At 39.8% G+C, this 24816-nt stretch overlaps 1 long non-coding RNA gene across 1 annotated transcript in view; it reads right to left on the bottom strand.

The window, feature by feature from the left end:
• Positions 1-428: 428 nt before the first annotated feature.
• Positions 429-24816, bottom strand: part of LOC128627881 (uncharacterized) — a 64728-nt gene continuing 40340 nt past the window's right edge. The window contains exon 3 of the long non-coding RNA XR_008392176.1: positions 429-485. This is a non-coding gene — a long non-coding RNA (uncharacterized LOC128627881). The remainder of the gene's footprint in view (positions 486-24816) is intronic.

Below are 24816 nucleotides of genomic sequence, written 5' to 3'. Positions count from 1 at the left end.
AGATTGTTACTCAAAACAAAGAATAACATTTTATGATAAGAAAATGATTCAGTCAAGAAGATATGAAGGCCTGGCTGGTGTAGCTCAGCGGATTGAGCACAGGCCTGTGATGCAAAGAGTTGTGGGTTCAATTCCCAGTCAGGGCACATACCTGGGTTGCAGGCCAGGTCCCCAGCAGGGGATACATGGGAGGCAAACACACATTGATATTTCTTTCCCACTCTTTCTCCTTCCCTTCCCCTCTCTCTAAAAATAAAAACAAGAAGATATGACAATTATAGCAGAACCCAAAAATTCTTGAAGTAAAAACTTACAGAATTGTTCCAGTCCAGGTGGCCCAGGTGGTTGAGCATTGTCCTGGGCACTAGAAGGTTGCAGGTTCCATCCCAGTTGGGGTGCAGGCAGAGGTGACCGAATGAAGTTTCTCTCTCACATTGATATTTCTCCATCTCTCTCTCTCTCTCTCTTTCTCCATTCCTCTCTCTCTAAATCAATAAACATATCCTTGGATAATAATTTTAAAAAATCAGCTCGACCTATAGAACACTCCATGCAACAGGAGAAGCATACACATATTTCTCAGGCATATGTGGAACACTCCATTAGACTATGCGTTAACCCACAAAACAAGTCTCAAAAATTTAAAAGAATTGAACTCATATAATGCCACGTTCTCTTCCAACCATGTTGTCTGACAAGGTCCGGGCATGGAGGAGTCGAGTTCAAGAAATTCGTCTCCCCGGAAGAGAACGTGGCATCCAAAATGGGTTAACAATCGACTGTTTTATTTTAATTATTTTACTCTTGCTACTGAGTATGGACATTGTACTGTACTTACTGATTCCTGTGAAAGTCACCCAAGAGGAGGGAACAGTTCAGGGGAAAACATTAGTATTCCCCACGAAACTGCCTGAAAGGATGGACAAATCCCCACAGATTCCCCTCTCCCTTATACAGGGGTGTACAACAGCCAGGGTAATATAATTGTTAACCATAAGGGAAAACATGCCAAGTTGTATAAATTACCCTGGTTTGAACAACTTAAAGCAATCAAGACTGCCATGGTGTACCAGAAATAAGAAAAATAAGTTAGATATCTTAAATTAACAGTTAAGGCCAGTTAATAAAGAAATGGGTTATTGTTGTAAGCACAGGTTGTGCTGCCAACAGTTGAAGGAATGGAAGAACAGATTAGAAAGACTTTCCCACAACTGTTCCTTATTCACAGATACAAAGGGTCTTCCAAGAAAACAAGTAAAAACTATACAGACCCATACCCACAGCCCAGGGATACAGTTGGGATGGTTGAGATGCATCTGCAAGGCAGAGGCAACTGTGGCTGGATTTCCTGTCTCTCTCTCCTTACAAGTTTGTTTTGGTGATCAAAAGATGGTGGGATTGTTAGACACCTGTATTTCAGGTTCATTGATTTGCATAATTCCAATGAAGTTGTACAAAATAATTTCTTGACCAGAGAACAAAGTTCCCTCTAATGAAATAGCCCCTGAATGTGGAAAAGTTGTTGGAGTAACAGCCCCTCCTTTACCTTGAACAAGAATATATATTAATTAGAATTAAGCAGGCAAAGAAACAGGAAAAGCTTGTTAGATACTACAAACTAAACACGTAGAAACAATGACCAAGGAGTTAGAGTTCATAGTACACAGAGAAACATTTTGGACAGAAAGATAGATAGCTAAGTTAGACATCACAAAGGCCTTATAATGAATTTTCTAACCTCTGCTCGGTCTAGTGTACCTTTTGCCCCATGCCAAATTCTAAGACCTTTAATAAACAATAAGTCATTTAAACTCTGTACATAGAGCTATTTCAAATTGTCTGATTAATGGCTCTCCTGGTCAAAACCACTTTTGTTTAACATAACTGAAACTATGGAAATTCTAGTATTTTTCCTGGTTACCTTTGTATTGATTTTTTCTCCTTAACTGATCATGCTATACTGCAAATGTTAATCACTATCTAAAATGAAAATACAAAAACCTGCTTGTACTTGCAATAAATGGAACAGAGCTTCACTGTCCTTTGAGGCATGTTGTCATCTGTTACCCATCGCCAACTCCTTCCCCACCTTTGGGAATCCCTGGACCCTGCTGTGGCTGGTCTGTGGCAACATAAATTATGTACTCAGATCACATGGAATGAAATTAGAAATCAATAACAGAAAGAAATTTGGAAATTTCACAAATACATGGAAATTAAATAAAACACTCTTCAACAACCAATAGTTCAAAGAAAAAAACCACAAGTGAAGTTGAAAAAGATTTTGAGATGAATGAAAACAAAAAAATGTAAGATTTTAAAATATACATGATGCAGTTAAAGTAGTGCTGAGAGAGAAATTTAAAACCATTACAACTACATAAGAAAAGAATAAAGATTTCAAATCTACAACCTAATATTCCACCTTAAGAAAAAGAAGAGCAAACCAAACCTAAACCAAGCAGAATGAAAAATAATAATAAACATTAGAACAAAACTAAAAAAAGATGAACTGAAAAACAACAAAATCAAAAGTTGGTTCTTTCTGAAAAGATCAACAAAATTATATAACTGTTAGCTTAGAATAACAAGGAATAAAGAGACACAATTCAATTGACCAAATTCAAGAATAAAAGAGGGGACATTACTACCAACCTTACAGATGGGAAAAGATTATAAGAGAATACTGTAAGCAAGTATATGCCAACAAATTAGCTTTAAATTTAAATAAGATAGACAAATTTCTAGAATATAAGATACTATTAAAATTGACTCAAGGAAAGTAGAAAATATGAAAAGACCTATAACAAATACCACAATAGCATTAGTAATCAAAAATGTACCATGAAGATCTGGCTGGTGTGGCTCAGTGGATTCAGTGCCAGCCTGTGAACCAAAGGGTCACCTGTTCAATTCCCAGTCAGGACACATGCCTTGCTTGTGAGACAGGTCCCCAGTAGGGGGAATGTAAGAAGCAACCACACACTGATGTTTCTCTCCTTCTTTTTCTCCCCCCTTTTACCTCCCTAAAAATAAATAAATAAAATCTTTAAACAAAATGTACCATGAAGAAAAAACACTTCATGGCTTTACCACTCAGCTCTACCAAATATTCAAAGAATAATTTATGTGAAAACTTGACATACTCTTTCAAAAAACAGAAACAGACTATTCTTCCCCTCATTCTTGACTCCAATAGTGTCTTGAAACCAAACCAAACACAATGAGAAAAAAAACTACAGACCAATATTCTTTATGAAGAGTGATGCAAAAATCATCAACAAAATACTAGCAAGAAAATCCAGTAGCATAGGATTATATAACCAAGCAACCAAGTGGGATTTATTGTAAAAGTTCAAGGTTGGTACAACATAGAAAAAAAATCAATCAATGCAGAACACCATATTAGTAAAATAAAGAAAAAAGGCCACAAGGTCATCTAAATAAATTCCTGCCATGGACAATCTGGCCAAATACCAGGCCGCCACGCTTGCAGACCCACAGCTCCCACCACCTGTATAATAAGGCACCTGGGCCTGCACAAGCATTATTCCTGAATGCAGAAGTGTCCACCAGCCTGGACAAAACTGATGTTCAATAGTGGACTAACTGGAATTTTCAGTCCCCTCTCTCTGTCTTTTAAAAACAAGCTTTGCCCTTTTTGGACTGAATAAACTTTTTTTTAAATTTGGTTTTATTAAAATATAGTTGACATAGAATATTGTGTTAGTTTCAGGTGTACAACATAATGATTTGACTTTATATGCCTTATAATATAATCATGGAATATATATTCAATAATAAACCCCATGATTTTCAAACACTGAGAAGACTATTTGGAAAATCCAAGGGAGAGATAACAGATGTCCTGCTAACAATAATATGGTAATCAGATAATAGATTTGTTGTTTAAACCACAAAAAATAATGATGATGATGATGATGATGATAATAATAATAATAATAATAATAATAATAATAATGGGGAAGGAGTAGAGCAAGCAATGAGAGAAATAACATGTGATGTTAAAATATTTACACCTTGGCTATGAAAATGAGTTGTATTGACTAGACATGGATATAGAAGTGTTAAATAAGGGCTTCAGCCAAGATGGAGGCATATGTAGACACACTGTGCCTCCTCACACAACTGAAGAAAGACAATAACAAATTTAAAAACAAAAACACCAGAGCTGCCAGAAAATCAAACTGTATGAAAGTCCAACAACCAAGGACTTAAAGAAGAAACATTCATCCAGGCTGGTAGGAGGGATGGAGACATGCAGCCAGGGCAGAGATGACTCACAGCAAGGCAACAGCTGGCGGAGTGGGTGACCCAGTGACTCCACATTCATGTGCAGATAAACCAGAATAACTAGGGAGTGAGACAGAATGCACAACACAGGTTCCCAGCATGGTGAAATAAAGCCTCAAAACCTCTGACTAAAGAAAACCTGTGAGGGTTTTGTTGTGGGGACAAACTCCCAGCCTCACAGAGTTCATTGGAGAGACCCACGGGGTCCTAGAATGTACACAAACCCACCCAGCCAGGAATCAGCACCAGAAGGGCACAATTTGATTGTGGGTAGCAGGGGAAGTGAGTGAAAGCCAGCTGAGAGCAGAACAAGCAGCACTGTTCCCTTTCTAACCCCTCCCCCACTCACAGTGTCACAAGGCAGCAACAAGGGTTGCCCCCTGCTGATGAACACCTAAGACTCCAACCCTTACTGCATAACAGGTGCATGGAGACAAAAAAAAAAAAGGCCCAAATGAAAGAACAGATCAAAGCTCCAGAAAAAGAACTAAGCAAAGTGGAGATAAGCAATCTATTAGATACACAGTTCAAAATAATGACTCTAACACAATGCTCAAGAAACTTTGTGAGGACCTCAACAGCATAAAATAGATCCAGGGGACTTCCGGCCAAGATGGAGGCATAGGTAGACACATTGTGCCTCCTTGCAAAACCAAAAGAAGGACAAACAAATTTAAAAACAAAAAACAACCAGAACTGACAGAAAATCAAATTGTATGGAAGTCCAACAACCAGGGAGTTAAAGAAGAAACATTCATCCAGACCAGTAAAATGGGTGGAGATGGACAACTGGGCAGAGAGGACTCATGGAAAGATGGTGGCTTGCAGACTGGGCAGCCCCACATTCACATGCAGATAAAATGGGAGGAACGACTAGAGATCGAGATAGACTGCACAGGACAGGGTTCCAATACAGGGAAATAAAGACTCAAAGCTTCTAACTGAAAACATCTGTGGGAGTTGAAGTGGCAGCAGGAGAAACTCTCAGCCTCAAAAAAAAGTTCATTACAGACTCACAGCATCCTAGAATATACATAAATCCACCCATCCTGAAATCATCACCAGAAAGGCCCAATTTGCTTCTGCATAGCCAGGAAAGTGACTGAAAACCAGCAGAGAGCAGAGCAAGTGTCACTGTTCCCTTTCAGACCCCTCCCCCACTTACAGTGTCACAATGCAACAACATGGGTTGCCCCACCTGGTGACCACCTAAGGCTCTGCCCCTTATACATAACAGATGCACCAAGATGAAAAAAAATGGCCCAAATGAAAGAACAGTTCAAAGCTCCAGAAAAAATACAACTAAGCGACAAAGAGATAGCCAACCTATCACATACACAGTTCAAAACACTGGTTTTCAGGATGCTCCAGAAACTCACTGGGTACTTCAAGGGCATAAAAATGACCCAGGGAGCAATGAAGGTCACATTACATGAAATAGAGAAAAAACTACAGGGAACCAAGAGTGAGAGGAAGGAAACCAGGACTCAGATCAACAATGTGGACCAAAAGGAAGAAAGAAACATTCAACCGGAACAGAATAAAGAAACAAGAATTCAAGTAAATGAGGAGAGGCTTAGTAACCTCCAGGACATCTTTAAACATTTCAATATTGTAGTCATAGGGGTGCCAGAAGGAGAAGAGGAAGACCAAGAAATTTAAAACTTATTTGAACTAATAATGAAGAAGAATTTCCCCAATCTGCCAAAGAAAATAGACTTCCAGGAAGTCCAGGGAGCTCAGAGAGTCCCAAAGAAGTTGGACCCAAGGAGGAACACACCAAGGCACATCATAATTACATTACCCAAAATGAAAGATAAGGAGAGATCTTAAAAGCAGCAAGAGAAAAAAGGAGACAGTCACCTACAAAGGAGTTCCCATCAGACTGTCAGCTGATTTCTCAAAAGAAACCTTGCAGGCCAGAAGGGGCTGGAAAGAAGTATTCCAAGTCAAAAAGGCAAGGACCTACATCCAAGATTACTCTATTCAGTAAAGCTGTCATTTAGAATGGAAAGGCAGACAAAAAGCTTCTCAGATAAGGTCAAGTTAAAGGAGTTCATCATCACCAAGCCCTTATTATATGAAATGTTAAAGGGACTTATCTAAGAAAAAGAAAATAAAAAATATGAGTAGCAAAATGACAACAAACTCACAGCTAATAACAACTGAACCAAAAAAAAACCTAAGCAAACAACTTGAACAGGAACAGAATCACAGAAATGGAGATCACATGGAGGGTTATCAGTGGGGAAGTAGGATGGGGAGAGAGTCGGGCAAGGTGCAGAGAATAATAGCATAAATTGTAGGTAGAAAATAGACAAGGGAAGGTTAAGAATAGTATGGGAAATGTAGAAGCCAAAGAACTTACATGTACAACCCATGGACACAGGGGGGAATGTGGGTGGGAGTGGGTGTGCAGGGTGGAGGGGAATAAAAAAGAAAAAATGGGATAACTGTAATAGCATAATCGATAAAATATATTAAGAAAAAAAACATCCAGTTAGAAAAGAAGGATACACTAAATAAAATAAAGAACAATTTACAGGGAAACAAGAGTAGAGTGGATGAAACCAAATATCAATTCGATGATTAGGAACATAAGGAAGTAAAAAACAACCAGTCAGGACACCAACAAGAGAAAAGAATTCAAAAAAATAAGGATAGTATAAGTAGGCTCTGGGACAACATCAAGCAGTCTAGCACTCACATAATAGAGGTTCCAGAAGGAGAAGAGAAAGAGCAAGAAATTGGAAATCTGTTTGAAAAAATAATGATAGAAACCTTCCCTAATTTGGTGAAGGAAATAGACATGCAAGTCCAGTAAGCACAGAGAATCCCAAACAAGATGGATACGAAGAGGCCCACTCCAAGACACATCATCATTAAAATGCCAAAGGTTAAAGATAAAGAGAGAATCTGAAAAGCAGCAGGAGAAATGAAGTTAGTTACCTACAGGGGAGTTCCAAGAAGACTGTCAGCTGATTTCTCAAAAGAAACTTTGCAGGCTAGAAGGGATTGGCAAGAAATATCCAAAGTCATGAAAAGGAGGGACCTACAGTCAAGATTGCTCTAACCAGCAAAGGTATCATTTAGAATGGAAGAGCAGATAAAGAACTTCCCAGACAAGAAAAAACTAAAAGAGTTCATCATCACCAAACCATTATTATATGAAATGTTAAAGGGACTTATTTAAGATAAAGATCAAAATTCTGAACAATAAAATGGCAATAAATATATATCTATGAATAACTGAACCTAAAAAACAAACTAAGCAAACAAGAAAAACAGACACAGAGTCATGGATACAAGAGAGCATTTTGATGGTTGCCAGTTAGGAGGAAGTGTTGAGAAATGGGTGAAAAGGAGAGGGGATTAAGAAGTACAAGTAGGTAGTTACAGAATAGCCATGGGGATGTAAAGTAAAGCATAGGAAATGGAGTAACCAAAAAACTTATAGGCATGACCCTTGGACATGAACGATGATGGGGGATTGCTCCAGGGAGAGGGGTTGCTAACTAGAGTAAGTCTGGGGAAAAAATTGGGACAACTGTAATAGCATAATCAATACATATAATTTAAAAAATAACATGTGTTTAATGGCATCTACCTTTTATAATTACTCTGAACATTGGAATAAGATGAAAACCAGTTTTAAAATATAAGCACTATATAATAGAAATCCACATTCCCCTAACTTTTCCTATGCACAAATTAAAAGCACTAAGAAAATGTCCTTTGCCTGATTTTGTATACATATATGCATACCAAATATGTATGTATATATGTACAAATATATATAAATTTATATAATTGTCATATGAATGGGAGTATAATAATGAAGACCATAATTGATGTATTTATTTTTAAAATATATTTAGTTAATTATGCTATTACAGTTGTCCCATTCCCCTCCTTCATTTCCCTCCACCCTGCACACCCCCTCCCACCCACATTCCCCCCTTTAGTTCATGTCCATGTGTCATAAGTTCTTTATCTTCTATATTTCCCGTGCTATTCTTTCCTTCCCCCTGTCGATTTTCTCTCTACCATTTATGCTACTTGTTCTCTATACCTTTTCCCCCTCTCTCCTCCTTCCACTCCTCTGTTAATCACCCTCCATGTGATATCCATTTCTGTGGTTCTGTTCCTGTTCTAGTTGTTTGCTTGGTTTGCTTTTGTTTTAGGTGTCATTAATAACTGAGTTTGCTGTCTTTTTACAGTTCATATTGTTCATATTTTTTATCTTCTTTTTCTTAGATAAGTCCCTTTAACATTTCATGTAATAAGGGCTTGGTGATGATGAACTCTTTTAATTTGACCTTATCTGAGAAGTGCTTTATCTGCCCTTCCATTCTAAACGAAAGCTTTGCTGGATAGAGCAGTCTTGATTGTAGGTCCTTGCATTTCATTACTTGGAATACTTCTTTCCAGCCCCTTCTTCCCTGTAAGATCTCTTCTGAGAAATCAGCTGACAGTCTGATGGGAACTCCTTTGTAGGTGACTGTGCCCTTATCTCTTGCTGCTTCTAGAATTCTCCCCTTCATTTTAATCTTGGTTAATGTAATTATGATGTGCCTTGGTGTGTTCCTCCTTGGGTCCAACTTCTTTGGGACTCTCTGAGCTCCCTGGACTTCCTGGAAGTCTATTTTCTTTGGCAGATTGGGGAAATTCTTCTTCATTATTAGTTCAAATAAGTTTTAAATTTCTTGGTCTTCCTCTTCTCCTTCTGGCACCCCTATGACTCCAATATTGAAATGTTTAAAGATGTCCTGGAAGTTTCTAAGCCTCTCCTCATATATTTTTTTTTAATTCTTATTTCTTCATTCTTTAATGTTTGGTTGTTTTTTTTTTTCCTTCTGGTCCACTCCATTGATTTGAGTCCCCATTTTCTTTCCATCACTACTGGTTCCCTGTGTATTTTTCTTCATTTCACTTAGTGTAGCCTTCATTTTTTCGTCTAATTTGCAACCAAAATCAACCAATTCTGTGAGCATCCTGATCATCAGTGTTTTGAATTGTGCATATAATAGGTTGGCTATCTCTTAGTCATTTAAAAGTATTGGCTCTGAGGCTTTGATTTGTTCTTGCATTGGAGCCCTTTTATGGGGGGGAGGGGGATCTGGTTGCTCCTTTTGTGTAGTGAGGGGCGGAGCCTTAAGTGTTCACCAGAGCGGGGCAACCCAGTAGCTGGGTTATGATGCTGTATGTGTGGGCGGGGTCAGAGAGGGAACAATGATGCCTGCTCTGCTCTCTCTTGGATTTCAGTCCCTTCTGGTGCTTCCCACAAGCAAATTGGGCCCTTCTGGTGCTAGTTCCCAGGTGGGTGGGCTTGTGTACATTCTAGGACCCTGTGGGTCTCTCCAACAAACTCTCCTGTGAGGCTGGAGTCTCTCCTGGCACCTCAACCCCCACAAGTATTTTCAATTGGTGCTTTTAGGCTTTATTTCCTCGCACGGGGGCCTTGGGTTGTGTGGTCTTTCTCACTGCCCATTTTCGCCTGGTTTATCTGCATGCAAATATGTGACTGTGGTCAGCCAGCCACCTTGCACACCTCACTGGGTCTGCTCATTGCCTCCCCATGTCTGGGGTCTGCTAGCCACTGCCTGCACAGCCCAAGTCTGCCAACCACAGCTTTTTCCTGCCACAACACCTCTCCACCAGCCACCAACTCTACCCCTCTTACCAGTCTAGACGACTGGTTGTTGGACTTCTGTACAGTTCAATTGCCTGTCTGTTGGTAGTTTTTTGTTTCTAAATTTTTGTTGTCCTTAATGTTGGTTGTGTGAGGAGGCACAGTGTGTCCATCTTGGCAGGAAGTGTATAATTGATGTATTTAAAAGGAGGCCTGCAAACATCCTGCCAGTGTCCCAACATAATGTCATTCCTCCCAGAAATCCCTCAAGTTCCACTTCAAAGATGAAGAAAGTAAATCTCAGAAAGTTTAAGCAAGGAGCATGTCAAAATTCAAACTTACCTCTGACTCCAGTGTTGTAGACTGCTCTGCCTGGTTTTAGGAATTGTACTCGACCCCTTGTGGCTAAGGGCAAGGGATGACCTTTGGAGTGCCAGCCGCAGGAGACAAAGCTTATCTCTGGTAGCAAATGCTGCCTCAGTTTCCTCTCCCTGCCCCCAAAGGTTGGTCAGAAGTCAATGACGGGTAAGACCCCTCACAGTGCGGGGCAACCTAAGCCAGACTTCATCACTTGGGAGGCCTTCATGGAAGGACTCAGGGGGGCTTCAACAAAGACAAATGGATTCTCTCCACCCCCACCTGCCTGGCTTTGAGATAAGCCCAAGTCCCCATGTTCTCTGGGAGAAGCTCTTCCTGGCTCTAATCCCCTTAAGCCTGAATACCTGTTAGGGAGAGATGCAGCTCCTTGCCTTGCTAGAGCATGCCCTGGGGAAAAAATCTGGCACCACAAAGACTTGCTGATAAACCTGTGAAATCTGCTCTGCTAAGAGTGCTTTCATTCATCTGATAAGGGTCTGAGAGGAAATTAGTATGTCTCCCAAAGTTTCTGCAACTCTCTTCCTGACAAACACTGAGTCACAGCAAACCCTCAGATATCTTTGAAATGTTATCTACTGTTTGATCCTTGCCACCCTGTATTCCGGTGTATTACAACCCAATAAAAGACTATGGAGCAGGGGGCTCGGGGCCTTTTTCTCCTCGGAGGAACTGGCCGCAGCTGGCCTTTTTCCCCGAGAAACTGGCCCCTGCCCGCTTCTCCTCCCCCAAGCAGATCACAGCCTGTTTCAGCCATACTCACTTTCATCGGTGGCACCTGGGGGCTTGCGAAGAAGTCGCCCCCACACTCCAGAACTCATACTCTCTCCACTAAGCCACATTACCTCCCAGGAAGCTAAAATGTTCCATAAAGAAATCATTATAGAGCTAGACAACACAGCAGTCAGCTCCTCAGGAATGTGATTTCTTCAGTCAGTGTTCTGAAAGTACATAGAGAAACTAATAAATTGTTTATGTATCTGTCCTCAACCCCTGGCTTTGTGCGTAGGCAATGTTCAGTGTGAGCATATGGAATAAACAATTCCATCTATACCGTCTGCAGTTTGGCAGGAAGGTTCCATGGAGGAGAAGAAATTCCAAATACCATTGAATACTTCTGGAAAAAGGATTTGAGAAAAAACTATCAAATTTTACGTTGGTAAAATTCTTTTGTCCCCTCTTCTCCTATCTAGCCACCTAGCAATTGAGATTGTTATTTTTGTAGTTAAAGACGAAGAAGAAAAATAACAAGGAAAAGAAGGAGGAAAGGGGAGAGAAAAAAGACCTATCAACTTCTACAAGTCTTTCATGAATAGTTTTCATCACTGGTATCCCTTCAGCTTTGATTTTTCTGTCTGATGAGCCACAGTATTCGAAGTTGACCTTTAAAAGAATCTGATATTTCAAAGGAAAAATGAGAACTTCAGGTTGCCAAGACTTAAAACTTTGTAGACATTGAATTATTTGTATGATACAAACATGCTGGAAAACCCTCCAAAGAGATTAATCCTAAAGTACAAGTATATCTGTTTTGGATAGAGTCATAGCCCTAAGAGGTGTTTCCTCAAATTCTCAAGCTAAAGACAGACATATTGCACTAATTTAATTTTCTTTAATATTTAGAGATAAATTTTTTTCAACCAAGATTAGGAAGTAGAGTCAATCAGATTATTTAAGGGAACACCAAGAAGTCTTCAAAATGCACATAACAGCTCTCCTCTCTTTTTAAGGCACACCATCCAGCTAAATTCTGAATGAGAGAGGGCTCCAACAGGATTGGCATCAGCCCCACCCATCCCTGGAGGAGTCTTGTTATTAAATTATTTTTCAAAGACTCATCTTCCCCTACTCTTCAGAGGCAGTACAGCTGGGAGTCATTAGCTGTAATCAGTGGGCAGCCAACAAAAAGAGGAAGCAGTGGGGGAATGCTCTGTCTTTCTGTAGCAGCCATCTGGGCAGAGGGAATTTGGTTTTAAACCCTAGGGGGTGGAGGAAGTTATTGGGTTCTTGTTATATTTGGACTTGACTTCAGACCCGAAACAAAAGATCTATTTTTCCCTTGAGCTTTGCTTTCTGGAAATGGGAAGAAAAGATAGCGGTAGTAAGCTAGTAGCCATCTCACAGGACACGATGGTCAAAGCAGGCAGACAGTCTGAGTACAAAAGCCAAACACTAGCTGGTTGGGAGCCTATTTCAAGAGTGTTTCAAAGAAAGGGGGAGCCCATCCTACTGTAAGCAATCTCCTTTTCTCTTCCCTTCCTCCCCATGCTCACAAAGAAAAGCACTCCCCTTCCACTCAGAAAGTAAAAGAGGATTATGCTTGCCTTTTAACTTCTCTGTTCCCCATATTGAGAGACCATTTTAGACTAGTTTCAAAATAAAAGTACCACAATTTTCATTTTATCCCTCCTCTCTCTTCTCCGAGGGTGTTGTCAATATGGCGTAATAAAGAATAAGAACACACTGTGAGGCCAGAAGCCTGAGTTTGATTCTGGTTCTGCTGCTAACTGAATGTAAAACTTTAGCAAATTAGGTCAGCTCTGGGCCTTAGCTCCTTCATCTATGGACTAAAAATAATAATTGTAAGTTTTCTAAGAGAATTAATAATGATGTGTATCAAGCACCCAGTATCCTGTCTAGAACATAGCAGGCAAACAATAATTGATTACTATCTTTCTTTGTGAGATTTATACCAAACTTTTAACAGAAGTGGCAAAACACACCAAAATTTTCCATAGGATGTGGGGGAGAAACTTAACAGAATTAGTTAAACACAGTTCATACCTCCAAATCAGAGGTCCCTAACCTGAGGATTTATGAGACCAAACACCACTAGAGATGTGAGCATTTTGGCCTCACAGGCTTTTTAATTGTTTTCATTTATTTTGAGCATCTTAAATTGTAGATTTAAATATATATTTATAGCTTCCCATTAAAAACTGAAAAGTTAGCCACCCTAGGCCAGCATTCCTGAGTAGCAGCAAAGGGCTAGGGCTGAGTAGACACCAGCACTTTCAGACAGCGTATGTGCTCTTCAGTTTGCCCCAATCCCCTCCCTTCTGAAGGGAGGATTCTCGCCCTACTTCACTGATTTACCCATCCTGGTCCTTTTAGGCATTTGAATCTGTAACACTTTATCTAACCCTCTGCTCCTAAGTACAGATGGTTGAGAATAAGAAAAACAAAAAGGTGCTTCATGAAGGATGCTGAGTTAGTAGTTGTTGGACGTAGAGTGAAAAGAAAATCATGTGGCTCCTTGATTAGTAGTAGCATAGGGGCATCAGACCCAGCAATTCCTCCAGGCACTTGGAGACGTGTCATTTCACTTCCACAAGTCTCAAATTCCTGAGGTGTACAAGGCAGCTACATTTACAATGGCATTTCACCAAGTGGATTATGAGGATCTAATCATGTAATTAATGTGAGCAAACTGGAAAATGCTATGTATAAATGTAAGGTAGATGAAGAATGAGAATGGATGAAAGAGAATGGACACAATATTTAAAGAAAGAAAATTATTTACCAGCCCATCTCTAATACATATCTTCCTTGGAAATCATGCAACTAAAAGGAATCTGTAAAGTAGTTTTGTCTAGCCCCCATTTTACAGATGAGCAATCTGAAACACAAGAAACAGCCTTTAAGAAGTTTACATTCTAATGCTTACCTGGTTAGGGAGATACCATGATCAAGAAGTTTACAGTCTAGTGAAGTAAGACAAAAATATACAAAAAGCTATCAGAGGGGAGAGTGGAAGGGATACGGGGGAAAAGGGTGAAGGGTTTACAGTAACAATTATAAAGGACATATGGACAATAACATCTGAACAATAACAAGGGGGGTGGAAACAGGGGAGGGAGGCAGGGAGGGCTAGAGTGGTGGAGAGCTGTGGAGAGAAAGGCAGAAAACTGTACTTGAACAATAAAAATAAATTTTAAATATATACAAAAAGAGCACTCACTGAAGAGTTAGCTAAAACCATGTCAGCTTCTGTTAAGCCCTGGGATAGAGGCAGCAAGTCACTTGAAGATTTTTTTAAGGAGAAAATAATTTAAACTTCTGCCTTGGGTTTCAAACTAAAAGGGTAATAGGTACCCCCCCCCTTTTGCTCTCAGGAAAGGATGTAACAGGACACATGTACCACAAGCAGAGACATGTCTCTCCCTTGTTTGCCGAGCCACACGCATACAATGAGACAATTTGCAGAAGGAAACTATGAGTCTCTGAGGAGGGAATAACTCAACCCAAACTTCTTGAGATTCAGAATTAGGACATTTGTCAGGAAGAATCAAAATATCCCTTACCCAAGGTCTGCCAGCAAGAAAGAGAAGTCCCAACAAGGAGCTTACAGGAGAGAAGGGATGTCAAGTCAAAACAAGTTTAAGAGTCTTGGTAAGTATGGGGTGAGGCTGGAATCCACTCCATATCATTGTGGATCTTCCTAAAAATAGATACAGAAATAGGATTAAATAGGCAAGAGATTTATTGGGGGGAATCCTCAAGAATAAAGGGGGAAAAATGAGAGAAGGTAGGAAAGTCTTCAGACCATGATACAGAACTGACACATGTGAAGAAGGGAAAGAGGCAAGCAAGTGAGATTCAGTTTTGAAGAAGCCTCAGCAAGGCTTAGAGGGACTACATGAGCCAAAATTGCCTGTTAGAAGCATCTGTGTTAGGCAGAGGTATCCTGCATCTAATCCTCTTCCCCAGCCCCTCTCCATCAATCTAAAGGTGGGACAGCAGAAGCTCTCAATCAGCTGTACTCCCCACAAAGTGTTATCCTGAAAGGAGATTTGAGCAGATCACCTCTATGCCTGCCATGGACAATCTGGCCGAATGCCATGTCGCCATGCCACCACGCTTGCAGATCCACAGCTTCCACCACCTATATAATAGGCACCTGGGCCTGCAAAAGCATTATTCCTGAATGCAGAAGTGTCCACCAGGATGGACAAAACTGACGTTCAATAGTGGACTAACTGGAATTTTCAGTCCCCCTGTCTGCCTCTCTTTCAGAAACAAGCCTTGCCTTTTTGGACTGGACAAACTCTTCGCTGGTTTTTTTTTTTATTTAGTTTCATTAAAATATCATTGATAGAATATTGTGTTAGCTTCAGGTGTACAATATAATGATGTGACTTTATATACCTTATATATAATCATAGAAAATATATTTAATAATAAACCCCTTGATTTTCAAACATAGAGAAGAAGACTATTTAGAAAATGCAAGGGAGAGATAATAGATTTCCTGCTTATAATAATATGGGGGTAAGATAATACATTTGTTGTTTAAACAACTAAAGATAATTAATAATATTAATAATAATAATAATAATAACGGGAAGGAGTAGAGAAAGCAATGAGAGAAATAACATGTGATGTCAATATATTTACACCTTGGCTGGGGAAGTTAGTTGTACTGACCACATATGGATATAGAAAGTGTTAAATAGCAACAGAGGGTTTTTATGCAGTCCATCAATAACAGAGATATCTAACAGCAGTTATGATAACATACCTGTACAGAACTTTATGGATTATAAGAACTTCTACATATATTTCATTTATTAATCACAATGACAACCAGAAAGGGGAGATAGAATAATTTGTCTCTATTTTAGGAATAAGGAAACAGAAGCCAATGGAGTTTACCAAATTTTTCTGAACTCCAATCCCTATGCATAGCAATGTTCATAATGGAATTCTTTTTTCCCCCCAACACTCCTCTTTATCTTTTCAATTACCTATATTGACTCCCTAGATTGCCGGATTAATGCACTTGACAATAAATTCATAGGGTGCGAAAGGAGGGAACAATCTCATTTGACTGCAGTAGTCGAGGAAGACATTCCAGAGTAAGAGAGATGGGCTCTGCTTCTTGAAAAATTGGTGGCATTCAGAGAGATCGAGAGGAATGGCATGATGTTCCAGCTGCAGAATGCAGGATATTGTAGGAGAGCAAATAAAACAGCTTGGCATGTACAGAAGAACAGCAGAAAATCAGGAATGATGAGTTGGGACTGGGTGAAGAAATTTATCCAAAAGGAAGTGGAAAGTATCAGGGTTTTGCTTTGACTGGTGTGGCTCAGTTGGTTAGAGCATTGTCTGGTAAACCAAAAATTTGCCGGTTCAATTTCCAGTCAGGGCCCATGCCTAGATTGCAGGTTCAGTCCCCATTTGGGGCACATATGAGAGGCAACCAATTAATGTTTCTCTCACATGGATGTTTCTCTCCCTTTCTCTTTCCCTCCCCACCCTTCTCTCTAAAATCAGTAAGCATGTCCTCAGGTAAGGAAATGAATGAATGAGTGAGTGAATGAATGAATGAATGAATGAATGAATAGAAAGTATCAGGGTTTAAAGGAGGCTGATGCAATCAAAGCCATTGGGAAGAGCACTGTGACCAGAGCCCTGTGCCTCGTGTTTCAAAGGCAGGGTGATGGACTTAAGGATAATGAAATTAGTTTACAGAAGGACTGGGAAATGATTACAATAATAATAAACACAGAAGAGTTGTGTGTTAAGGAAGCAGAGAACAAGAAAATTGCCATTCCAGAAATCACCAAAATGGTTTTCAGAAAGAGGAACTCAAGAGACAGGATCAAAACACAGATAAGAAACTACTTTAAATAGCTTTTATCTTAAGGATTTTATATTTGGCCCAATGCTTAAGCAAATGAGGTTAAGAAATGTTTATGTCAGAAGATTTGCATGTAGAACACTGTTTTCCTCTTCTTGGTTTCGGGGCAGGCAGACAGAAGAAATTAAGTGTAATTAAATATAAAAAGTATCAATTAGCACTGATTCTCCCATCTAAAGAGAGAAATGACCAGTTGGGAATGAATGATCTAATCTTTTCTCAAGCCTCAGAAGGAGTCAGAAACCAGACATTCATCTAATCACATGGGAAGACATCATAGGAAAGTAAAGGGTTTCCAATACATAAATGAAATTTTTTCCCAAAAATAGCCTTTGTTCAGCAGGTGATTATAATCTCTAAAGAAATAATAACAAACAGGCAAGCAAAATAGAACCAGAGACATGGAAATAAAGAACAAACTGACAGTAACCAGAGAGAAGAGGGGAAGGGTATAACAGAAGAAGGAAGGGGAAGGATCATCAAGGAATGTGTGTAAAGGACCCACGGACAAAGGCAACAGGGGAGGGGGCATGTAGGATTGAATGTGGGAGGTGGGGTGGGTAGGGTGGAGGAGGGTATTGGGGGGATAATGAGGACAACTGTAATTGGACAACAATTAAAAAAAAAGAAATAAATAATATTTGAAGCCCTGGTAACTTGCACTCACACAAATACAACGGCCTTGGGTGAAAGGAAATCTCAGTCTTGAGAGATATTTCACCTGAATCACTTAAATATTTAAACCTTTTTATCTTTAACAAGAATAGCATGATCATCTGTCAACACATTTAGCATCAATTTCTACTTTCATTGTTTTTACCAAGTAGATTCAAACCAACCACTTCTACATTCTCAAAAAAACTTTACGTTTCAATGCTGAGTACACTATTTCTAAATCATAACTTTCTCTTCCTTCCACAGTCATCCACAATGGGTCCCACTGATACCATTGCCCACTCTGCTGGTCCCATTTCTCTCTGCTCCTTGTTCAGTGAGAATCACATCTATGCATCACCAACCAACAGTTTTATGGCATTTTCTAATTGGCATGGTTCCCCTCCACTTTCCCCCATCCTTAATATCCACCCTCTCCCCCAAAACATACACGTATACATACACAGCCTCTTAGGAACATTCTGAATATAGGGTAGGTGCTTTGCCAAAGGGTTATACTGAATTTCACAACATAAAACAATTAATTTGGTGATTTGTTAATAATAAGCTGAACAGTCCCCTCAGTCAAGCATGCCCAATCCCTAACACTCACCTCCATCCTAAATGTATCTGATTTTACTCAAGTGCCCAGATACCTCCAGTCTGAATAACCCTCCATTCTTCTAGGGTAAACCCTCAACAGCTGGACAAAGCACCCAGGACACCCATGGCAAGAAGTCTAGAGTCTCTCTCGGGATCTGCCTCTGCCTCCCCTGAATCAGTCCAGTCCCCAGTCTGCCCTCCCTATTCCTCCATCCCCAGTTTCTGTGATGAAGGTCTTCTTGCCAACAACTTCCCCCACATCCACACTGGACACTGTGGTTTTTTCTGCATTTCCTAAAGCACCTCTAACACAAATCGTGTGACTAGTAGAATTTTACTGATAGCTTAAAAGTAATAGAGGCTAGGAAACAATTGTCAATATCAGGCAAAGGTAGCCATGTACTGGCCAGTCTTGACTATAAGGAATTTTTCAGGAGCATTATTCATCCATAGACCACACACAACCTACTCCTTGTTCTTGGGAGCTCTCACATTCATGTTACCCTCCTCACATACCCACTTCCTTCTCTCTCTCTCTTCATTATCTTATTTTGTTTTTATTTTTAATTATATTTTATTGATTATGCTTACAGTTGTCCCAACTTTTCCCCTTTTGTCCTGCAACCCAGCACCTTCCACTCCCTCAGGCAATTCCCCCACCATTGTTCATGTCCATGGGTCATGCCTGTAAGTTCTCTGGCTACTCCATTTCCTACACTGTACTTTACATCCCCATGGCTATTCTGTAACTACCTATTTGTATTTTCTAATCTCCTCACCTCTTCACCCTCCCCGACATCACCCTCTCACCTGGTAACCATCAAAACATTCTCCATGTTCATGATTCTGCCTCTGTTCTTGTTTGCTTAGTTTGTGTTTTAGATTCAATTGTTGACAGATATGCATTTACTACCATTTTACTGTTCAGAGTTTAGATCTCCTTTTTCCTAAATAAGTCCCTTTAACATTTCATATAATAATGATTTGGTGATGATGAACTCTTTTAGTTTTTTTCTTGCCTGGGAAGCTTTTTATCTGCCTTTTGATTCTAAATGATACCTTTGCTGGGTAAAGCAGTCTTGGCTGTAGGTCCCTCCCTCTCATGACTTTGAATATTTCTTGCCAATCCCTTCTAGCCTGGAAAGTTCCTTTTGAGAAATCAGTTGACAGTCTTCTAGGAACTCCCCTGTAGGTAACTAACTTCGTTTCTCCTGCTGCTTTTCAGATTCTCTCTTTATCTTTAACCTTTGGCATTTTAATGATGATGTGTCTTGGAGTGGGCCTCTTTGTACCACCTTGTTTGAGACTCTCTGTGCTCCCTTCCCTCTCCATTCACAGACTCTCTATTTCACATGATTATGCAGAGCAATCAAGCATTATCTTTGTCTTATTCTGATTTCTCTTCAGTAGGTCCAGGAAGTCTTATCTTTTTCAATCTAAAGGCTTAGCAGGGCTTTTACCAAAGCAATAAATGATTCCCTTGGAAATAATATGTCATTTCCCTAGAAGATAGAAACAGTAACAAATTTTTCATTTGTTAGCAACTTTTCCTTGCTCTATTCATAATGGCAAAATATGTGGTAAATCTTTTAATTAGGGCACAACTCCCTGAGGCTCACACTGTAGTATTCCAGGAATTTCCTCCTACTGTCCTGAACGATGTGAGACTCAGCAATAGTCAGGAACCCTGCTAGCTATGGGGCGACTTCACCCTGAAACTCATTCCCAAGACCATCAACGCCAATGATTTCTCCATAGCAAGGGAAATGTATTTTATTTCCTTTCAAGCCATCTTTTATGAATCCCCCAAAGGTACCCTGTTCTAACCCTCCGCCTGGCAGAATATCCTTCCCACTTCCTGTGGTGGCCTTGCTCTCCAAACCATTCACACTCACCTTCCCTTCACTTCTCCGACTACACATGGCCATGACCTTGCCATTTATGTCATTGTGACCTTTATTTGCCATGTCAAAGCTCTGAAATATTTTTTATCTCCACTTTCCAAAGCATTCCCTGGAATGTTCCTTGCCATCTGAACTTATCAGTCTTTTATAACCTTGCCTATTTCTGTCAGTAACATTTTTCTCACCAAAAGACCTGTATTAGTTTGCTAGAGCTGCCATAACAAATTGTTAAAAGCTTGGTGGCTTGAAATAGTAGGAGTTTATTTTCTCACGGTTCTGGAGGTGAGAGGGCCAAAATTCAGGTGTCAGCCAGTCTGCACCCCCGTGGAAGGCTCTCAGGGGAGAAACCCTCCTAGCCTCTTCCAGCTTCTGATGTCTCCAGGAGTTCCATGGTTGGTGGCCACATTATTCCAGTCTCTGCATCCATCTTCACACAGGCTTCTATCTTCGCCTCAAATCTCCTTCTGCCTTTTCTCTTATAAGAATCCTTATCATTGAATTTATCTGTTGCCCAAACAGATAGTCCAAGATGAGATGATCTCATCCTGAGATTCTAAACTTAATTATATCTGCAAAGGCCCTATTTCCAAATAAAGTCACATTCAGAGGTTCCAGGTAGGCATATCCTTTGTGGGGAAGGAAGACCACCACTCAGCCCACTGTAAGCCCCACACCTCTAAAAGTCTGACTGACCACTGGCTGTGGAAGGCCTCCTTCCTGCAGCCTCCCCAGAGCCTCTAGGCTCAAAACGGAGAGTCACTGGGTTTGCCCACTATGCAGTGCATGGACTTGAGGGACCAGTGTTCCTTTTGCCCTGGGCAGGTAAATACTATCTCTCCACCATGAGAATTGCTGCCAGAGATCCAATTTCACCTGCTAGAATTCTACAGTGATGTAAGGCTGGGAACACAATCCATCTCAGCTGCCTTTTCCATCTTCCTCAGCAGAATAGGAATTTTGGCTTTCTCTTCTCTCACCTGGAATTTATACATAATACTGCATGACAGCACTTTTCAAACCATAATCTGCAGGACAAAAGACATCACTAAATGTTCCACAATTAAATGCTCTGAGAGAGTGACCACGTGCACAAGCTTATTAGTGGTTCTGAGAATCCCACACTGAAGTAAGCAGACTTTGGTAAAGAAACCTGGTTAACCTCATTTAACCCAATGTTTCCAAAACAATCTCGCTCTTAAAGAATTTTCTTTAACAAAGTGTCTTTTAAGATCTCATGAAATGATAATGCCCTGCAGAACACACTTAGGAAACATCTTTTGAGAATATCAGGAGTGTCATAGATTAATATTACATAAGCAGCAGTTACTGTCTTCTCATTTCCAACATTAGAATACAGAGCTGTATGTTAAGTCATCTTGGTATTATGGAGCTAACATTAAAGTCTTCTCTGACCACTTTGTTTTTTCTACTCAGAGCTGAGTGCACTGAATTAGTTGACATGTATAAAGGATGAAGGATGAAGGCATCAAACCAACACAGAATAACCCTCAAGATATTTTTGAAGGCAGTGACCCACCTCCTGATCTTCTTTCTCCAGACTCCTCTTAACATCAGTACCCTGTACATAATGGGCACTACTGTATGTAGTGGGCACTAACTGGCTGTTCTCTAAGAGCAAAGCTGTTACTTGTGATGCTCCTCTCGCACTAGTGGAATCTATATGTCAGAAGAATAAGCCCTAATTATTTTTCCTTTTGCAAACACAGTAGGATAGTATTTCAGTGATTATTTATTTTAGTATAAATGAGAAACATTACAAGTTACAAAATAGATAATTTGCAAGAATATTTTCAATGAGTCATTTTAAATTATAGAACTTGATAATGTTAAGCATGGGTACCACATATTGTTCAAAAATAGAAACTATCTATGTGCTAATGAGCCTGATTCGAGGTGCAGGGGAACCACTCTCTGGGAAGGCAGCCTGTGTGTTGGAATGGACACTCACCCCAGAGTAAGAACACCCAGGTTTCAGTTCTACTTGTAATACCACAGACAAATCTTTCTGAACTTGGAGTTTCTTTCTTCAGTTTCTAGATACATGGAAAGGACATACTAATACGGTCAATCCCATACTCAAGGATTCTGTATTTCCAAAATCACCTAGTCAGTAGTACTTGTTTGTAACCCTGGTGTCAGTACCCACAGTGCAGTCGCAGTCACTCCTGCACATGAGCAGAGGAGCAAAGCATTTGAAGTGCCCAGCATGTGTGCTCCCAGCTGAGGTGAAAGAAGCTGGTTTGGGGCCTTGCACTGTAAACAACGGTCCTTTTCCTGGTCCATTAAGGGTAAATATTTCAATATTTTTGTGCTTTTGTGTGGTGATTTCACTGTTTAAAATGGGCCCCAAATATAGTGCTGAAGTGCTCTCTAGTGTTCCTGAGCACAAGAGGGCTGTGATGTGAACTACATACATGTGTGGGATAAATTTTGTCCAGGCATGAGTTATGGTGGTATCAGTAAATGTAAGTGTAAATCAGTCACTGTAAATGACTCAGCTTTTATATACTATATAAGGTGTCTTTAACCAGAAACACATATAAAACAAGATTAAGTATTAATTAGTTGATGAAAATATTGTGAGCAGAAACTCTCAGGGACTTAACCATGTGTTTGGCTTAGGAGCAATTATTCACTATTTGCTAATTCAGGGTGGAAATAGAGGAGCACTTGGAAAATGTTAAAGCTTTAAACAGTATGTTATTATGTTAACGTTTATGTTATTCTTAAATTTTCTTAGTATTAAAACTATTCAAAAATTCTCTGCTTTGAAAACGTAGGCTTTATTTTTATAGGACCAGAAATGGATGTGGAAAAAATAATGCTTTCACAAAATGCTCCTAATTTAAGCCAGAGAGGTGGAAAAAATAGCCTAAAACATTTCAAAAAAAACTTCAGTATTAAATTTAAGTTTATAAAAACTTTATATTACAATAGTGATTAAGCACAAAATCTACAGAGCATTTTTTTAGAGAGAAAGAGAAAGGGGAAAGGAGGGAAAGAGTCAGGGGCAGAAATTGGTGTGAGAGAAGCATCAATCCATTCCCTCTTGTACATGCCCTGACTGGAGACCAAACCCACAACCTAGGGATGTGCCCTGACCAGGAATTGAACCTGCATTCTTCCTGTTTACAGGACAGTTCTCCAACAACTGGTCCATACTGGTCAGGGCTACAGAACATTTTATAAAGAGTAAAAGATAAAAATTCCCACCAGTCTTAGAAAATTGAATTTGCTTCAGGGAGACAGTGAATGCATAGCAAAGGAATATTGGGTTACTGAGGGGTCACTTGGTCCTAGGTGCTCACAAGACTAATCAAATTACATGAAATAAAGACAATTCTGTCAGGGTAGAAAGTTATAAGTTAAATCAAGACAGTACAAAAATAAAACTAAGTTCCCCTGGATATTAATGCCCTTCTTCAATCTTTTCCAATCATAGCCACTGGAATATGAGAGAAATAGCAGCAGCCAAGACAAGCCAAAAGGTACAGAGGCAAATGCCAGTGAGAGCATTTTATCCACGAAGCCATTTGATTGGGCCAGTTTCACTAATGAGACTGGCAGCTCGATTTTGGAGAATGTGGCTAAAATGTTCCAGGTGTTGGAGTGCCATATTGAATGTTATGTAGCTTCTCCCAATCTATTTCCCCCAACCCCACTATCAACCGATTGAAAGGACTTCAGGTTTTGAAAAACTAATGTGCCTCACTCCCATGGGTGGGTATGTTGCTATGTAACAAAGAACATGCCAGTTCATCTTCCCCTAGCACTAGGCACAGCTGGAAGGAAAGAAAAGGAAACCCATTTTAAAACATTTTAAAGCTCCTCTCTATTCCAGACTATGAGACAGCTCTGTTTAGGATCTAAAATATGCTTACTTTAACCCATCTTTGTTGACACAGCCACAAACTTCAGCAAATACTGGAACCAGACTCAACTAGATTTCTTAGAAACTTTCATATGTGAGCAAAATCCCCCTTTGATTTTGCCTAATGTTCATCTGCTATAATTTTTACCAAGTTCTAAAAAGGAAATCTTCTAGCATTCTCTATTTCGTATTTTATGATTTAAAAAAAATGCCAATTGGACAACACTTATCCATTTCAGGCTATAGTAAATTTTGTCTCTTCATCATTTCAAAAGCTTTTTTTCTGATAGTTCTCATTTGTCTGTATATTTTATAAGCAGTCCTTCTAACCCATGGAACTTTTCCTGACTTCCAAACTAATCAGGATAATTGGACTTGGACTTGCAGGGGGAGAAACAAACAAATAACTAAATAAACAAACAAGTCAAAGTTTCAGGTTGGAGGACCCGGGTTGGGTTTGGGGACCATGTTTTTTCTTCTCAAAGAGAAATGTGTTCACAATTTGTTGAATGTCCAGTGGGAGAAACATGCTGTCCTGTGTGCAAAGCTGAGGGCTCATGAACTCTGGCTGTTGTCCTCAGACCTTCTCTCTGACCTAGCATCATGCTGACAAAGCCAAGAGCCTCTTCCTCATGCAGCAACCAATGATGTAACCTTGGCCCAATCTCTGCTAACTGCTCTGGGCTTCAGAGTCTTTGTCAATAAAGTCTGGGTAATACACCCTCTGCCATTTTAGATCTAAGATCCCTAACCATGTATTCAAGTTTAGGGCCCTAACCATGTATTCAAGGTCCTAAAC

The sequence above is a fragment of the Artibeus jamaicensis genome, unplaced genomic scaffold (assembly GCF_021234435.1).
Source record: "Artibeus jamaicensis isolate MK-2021 breed Jamaican fruit bat unplaced genomic scaffold, CSHL_Jam_final contig_482, whole genome shotgun sequence".
Classification (NCBI taxonomy): domain Eukaryota; kingdom Metazoa; phylum Chordata; class Mammalia; order Chiroptera; family Phyllostomidae; genus Artibeus; species Artibeus jamaicensis.
The sequence above is the reverse complement of the archived record's forward strand: the minus strand, read 5'-3'. Positions and strand labels throughout refer to the sequence as shown.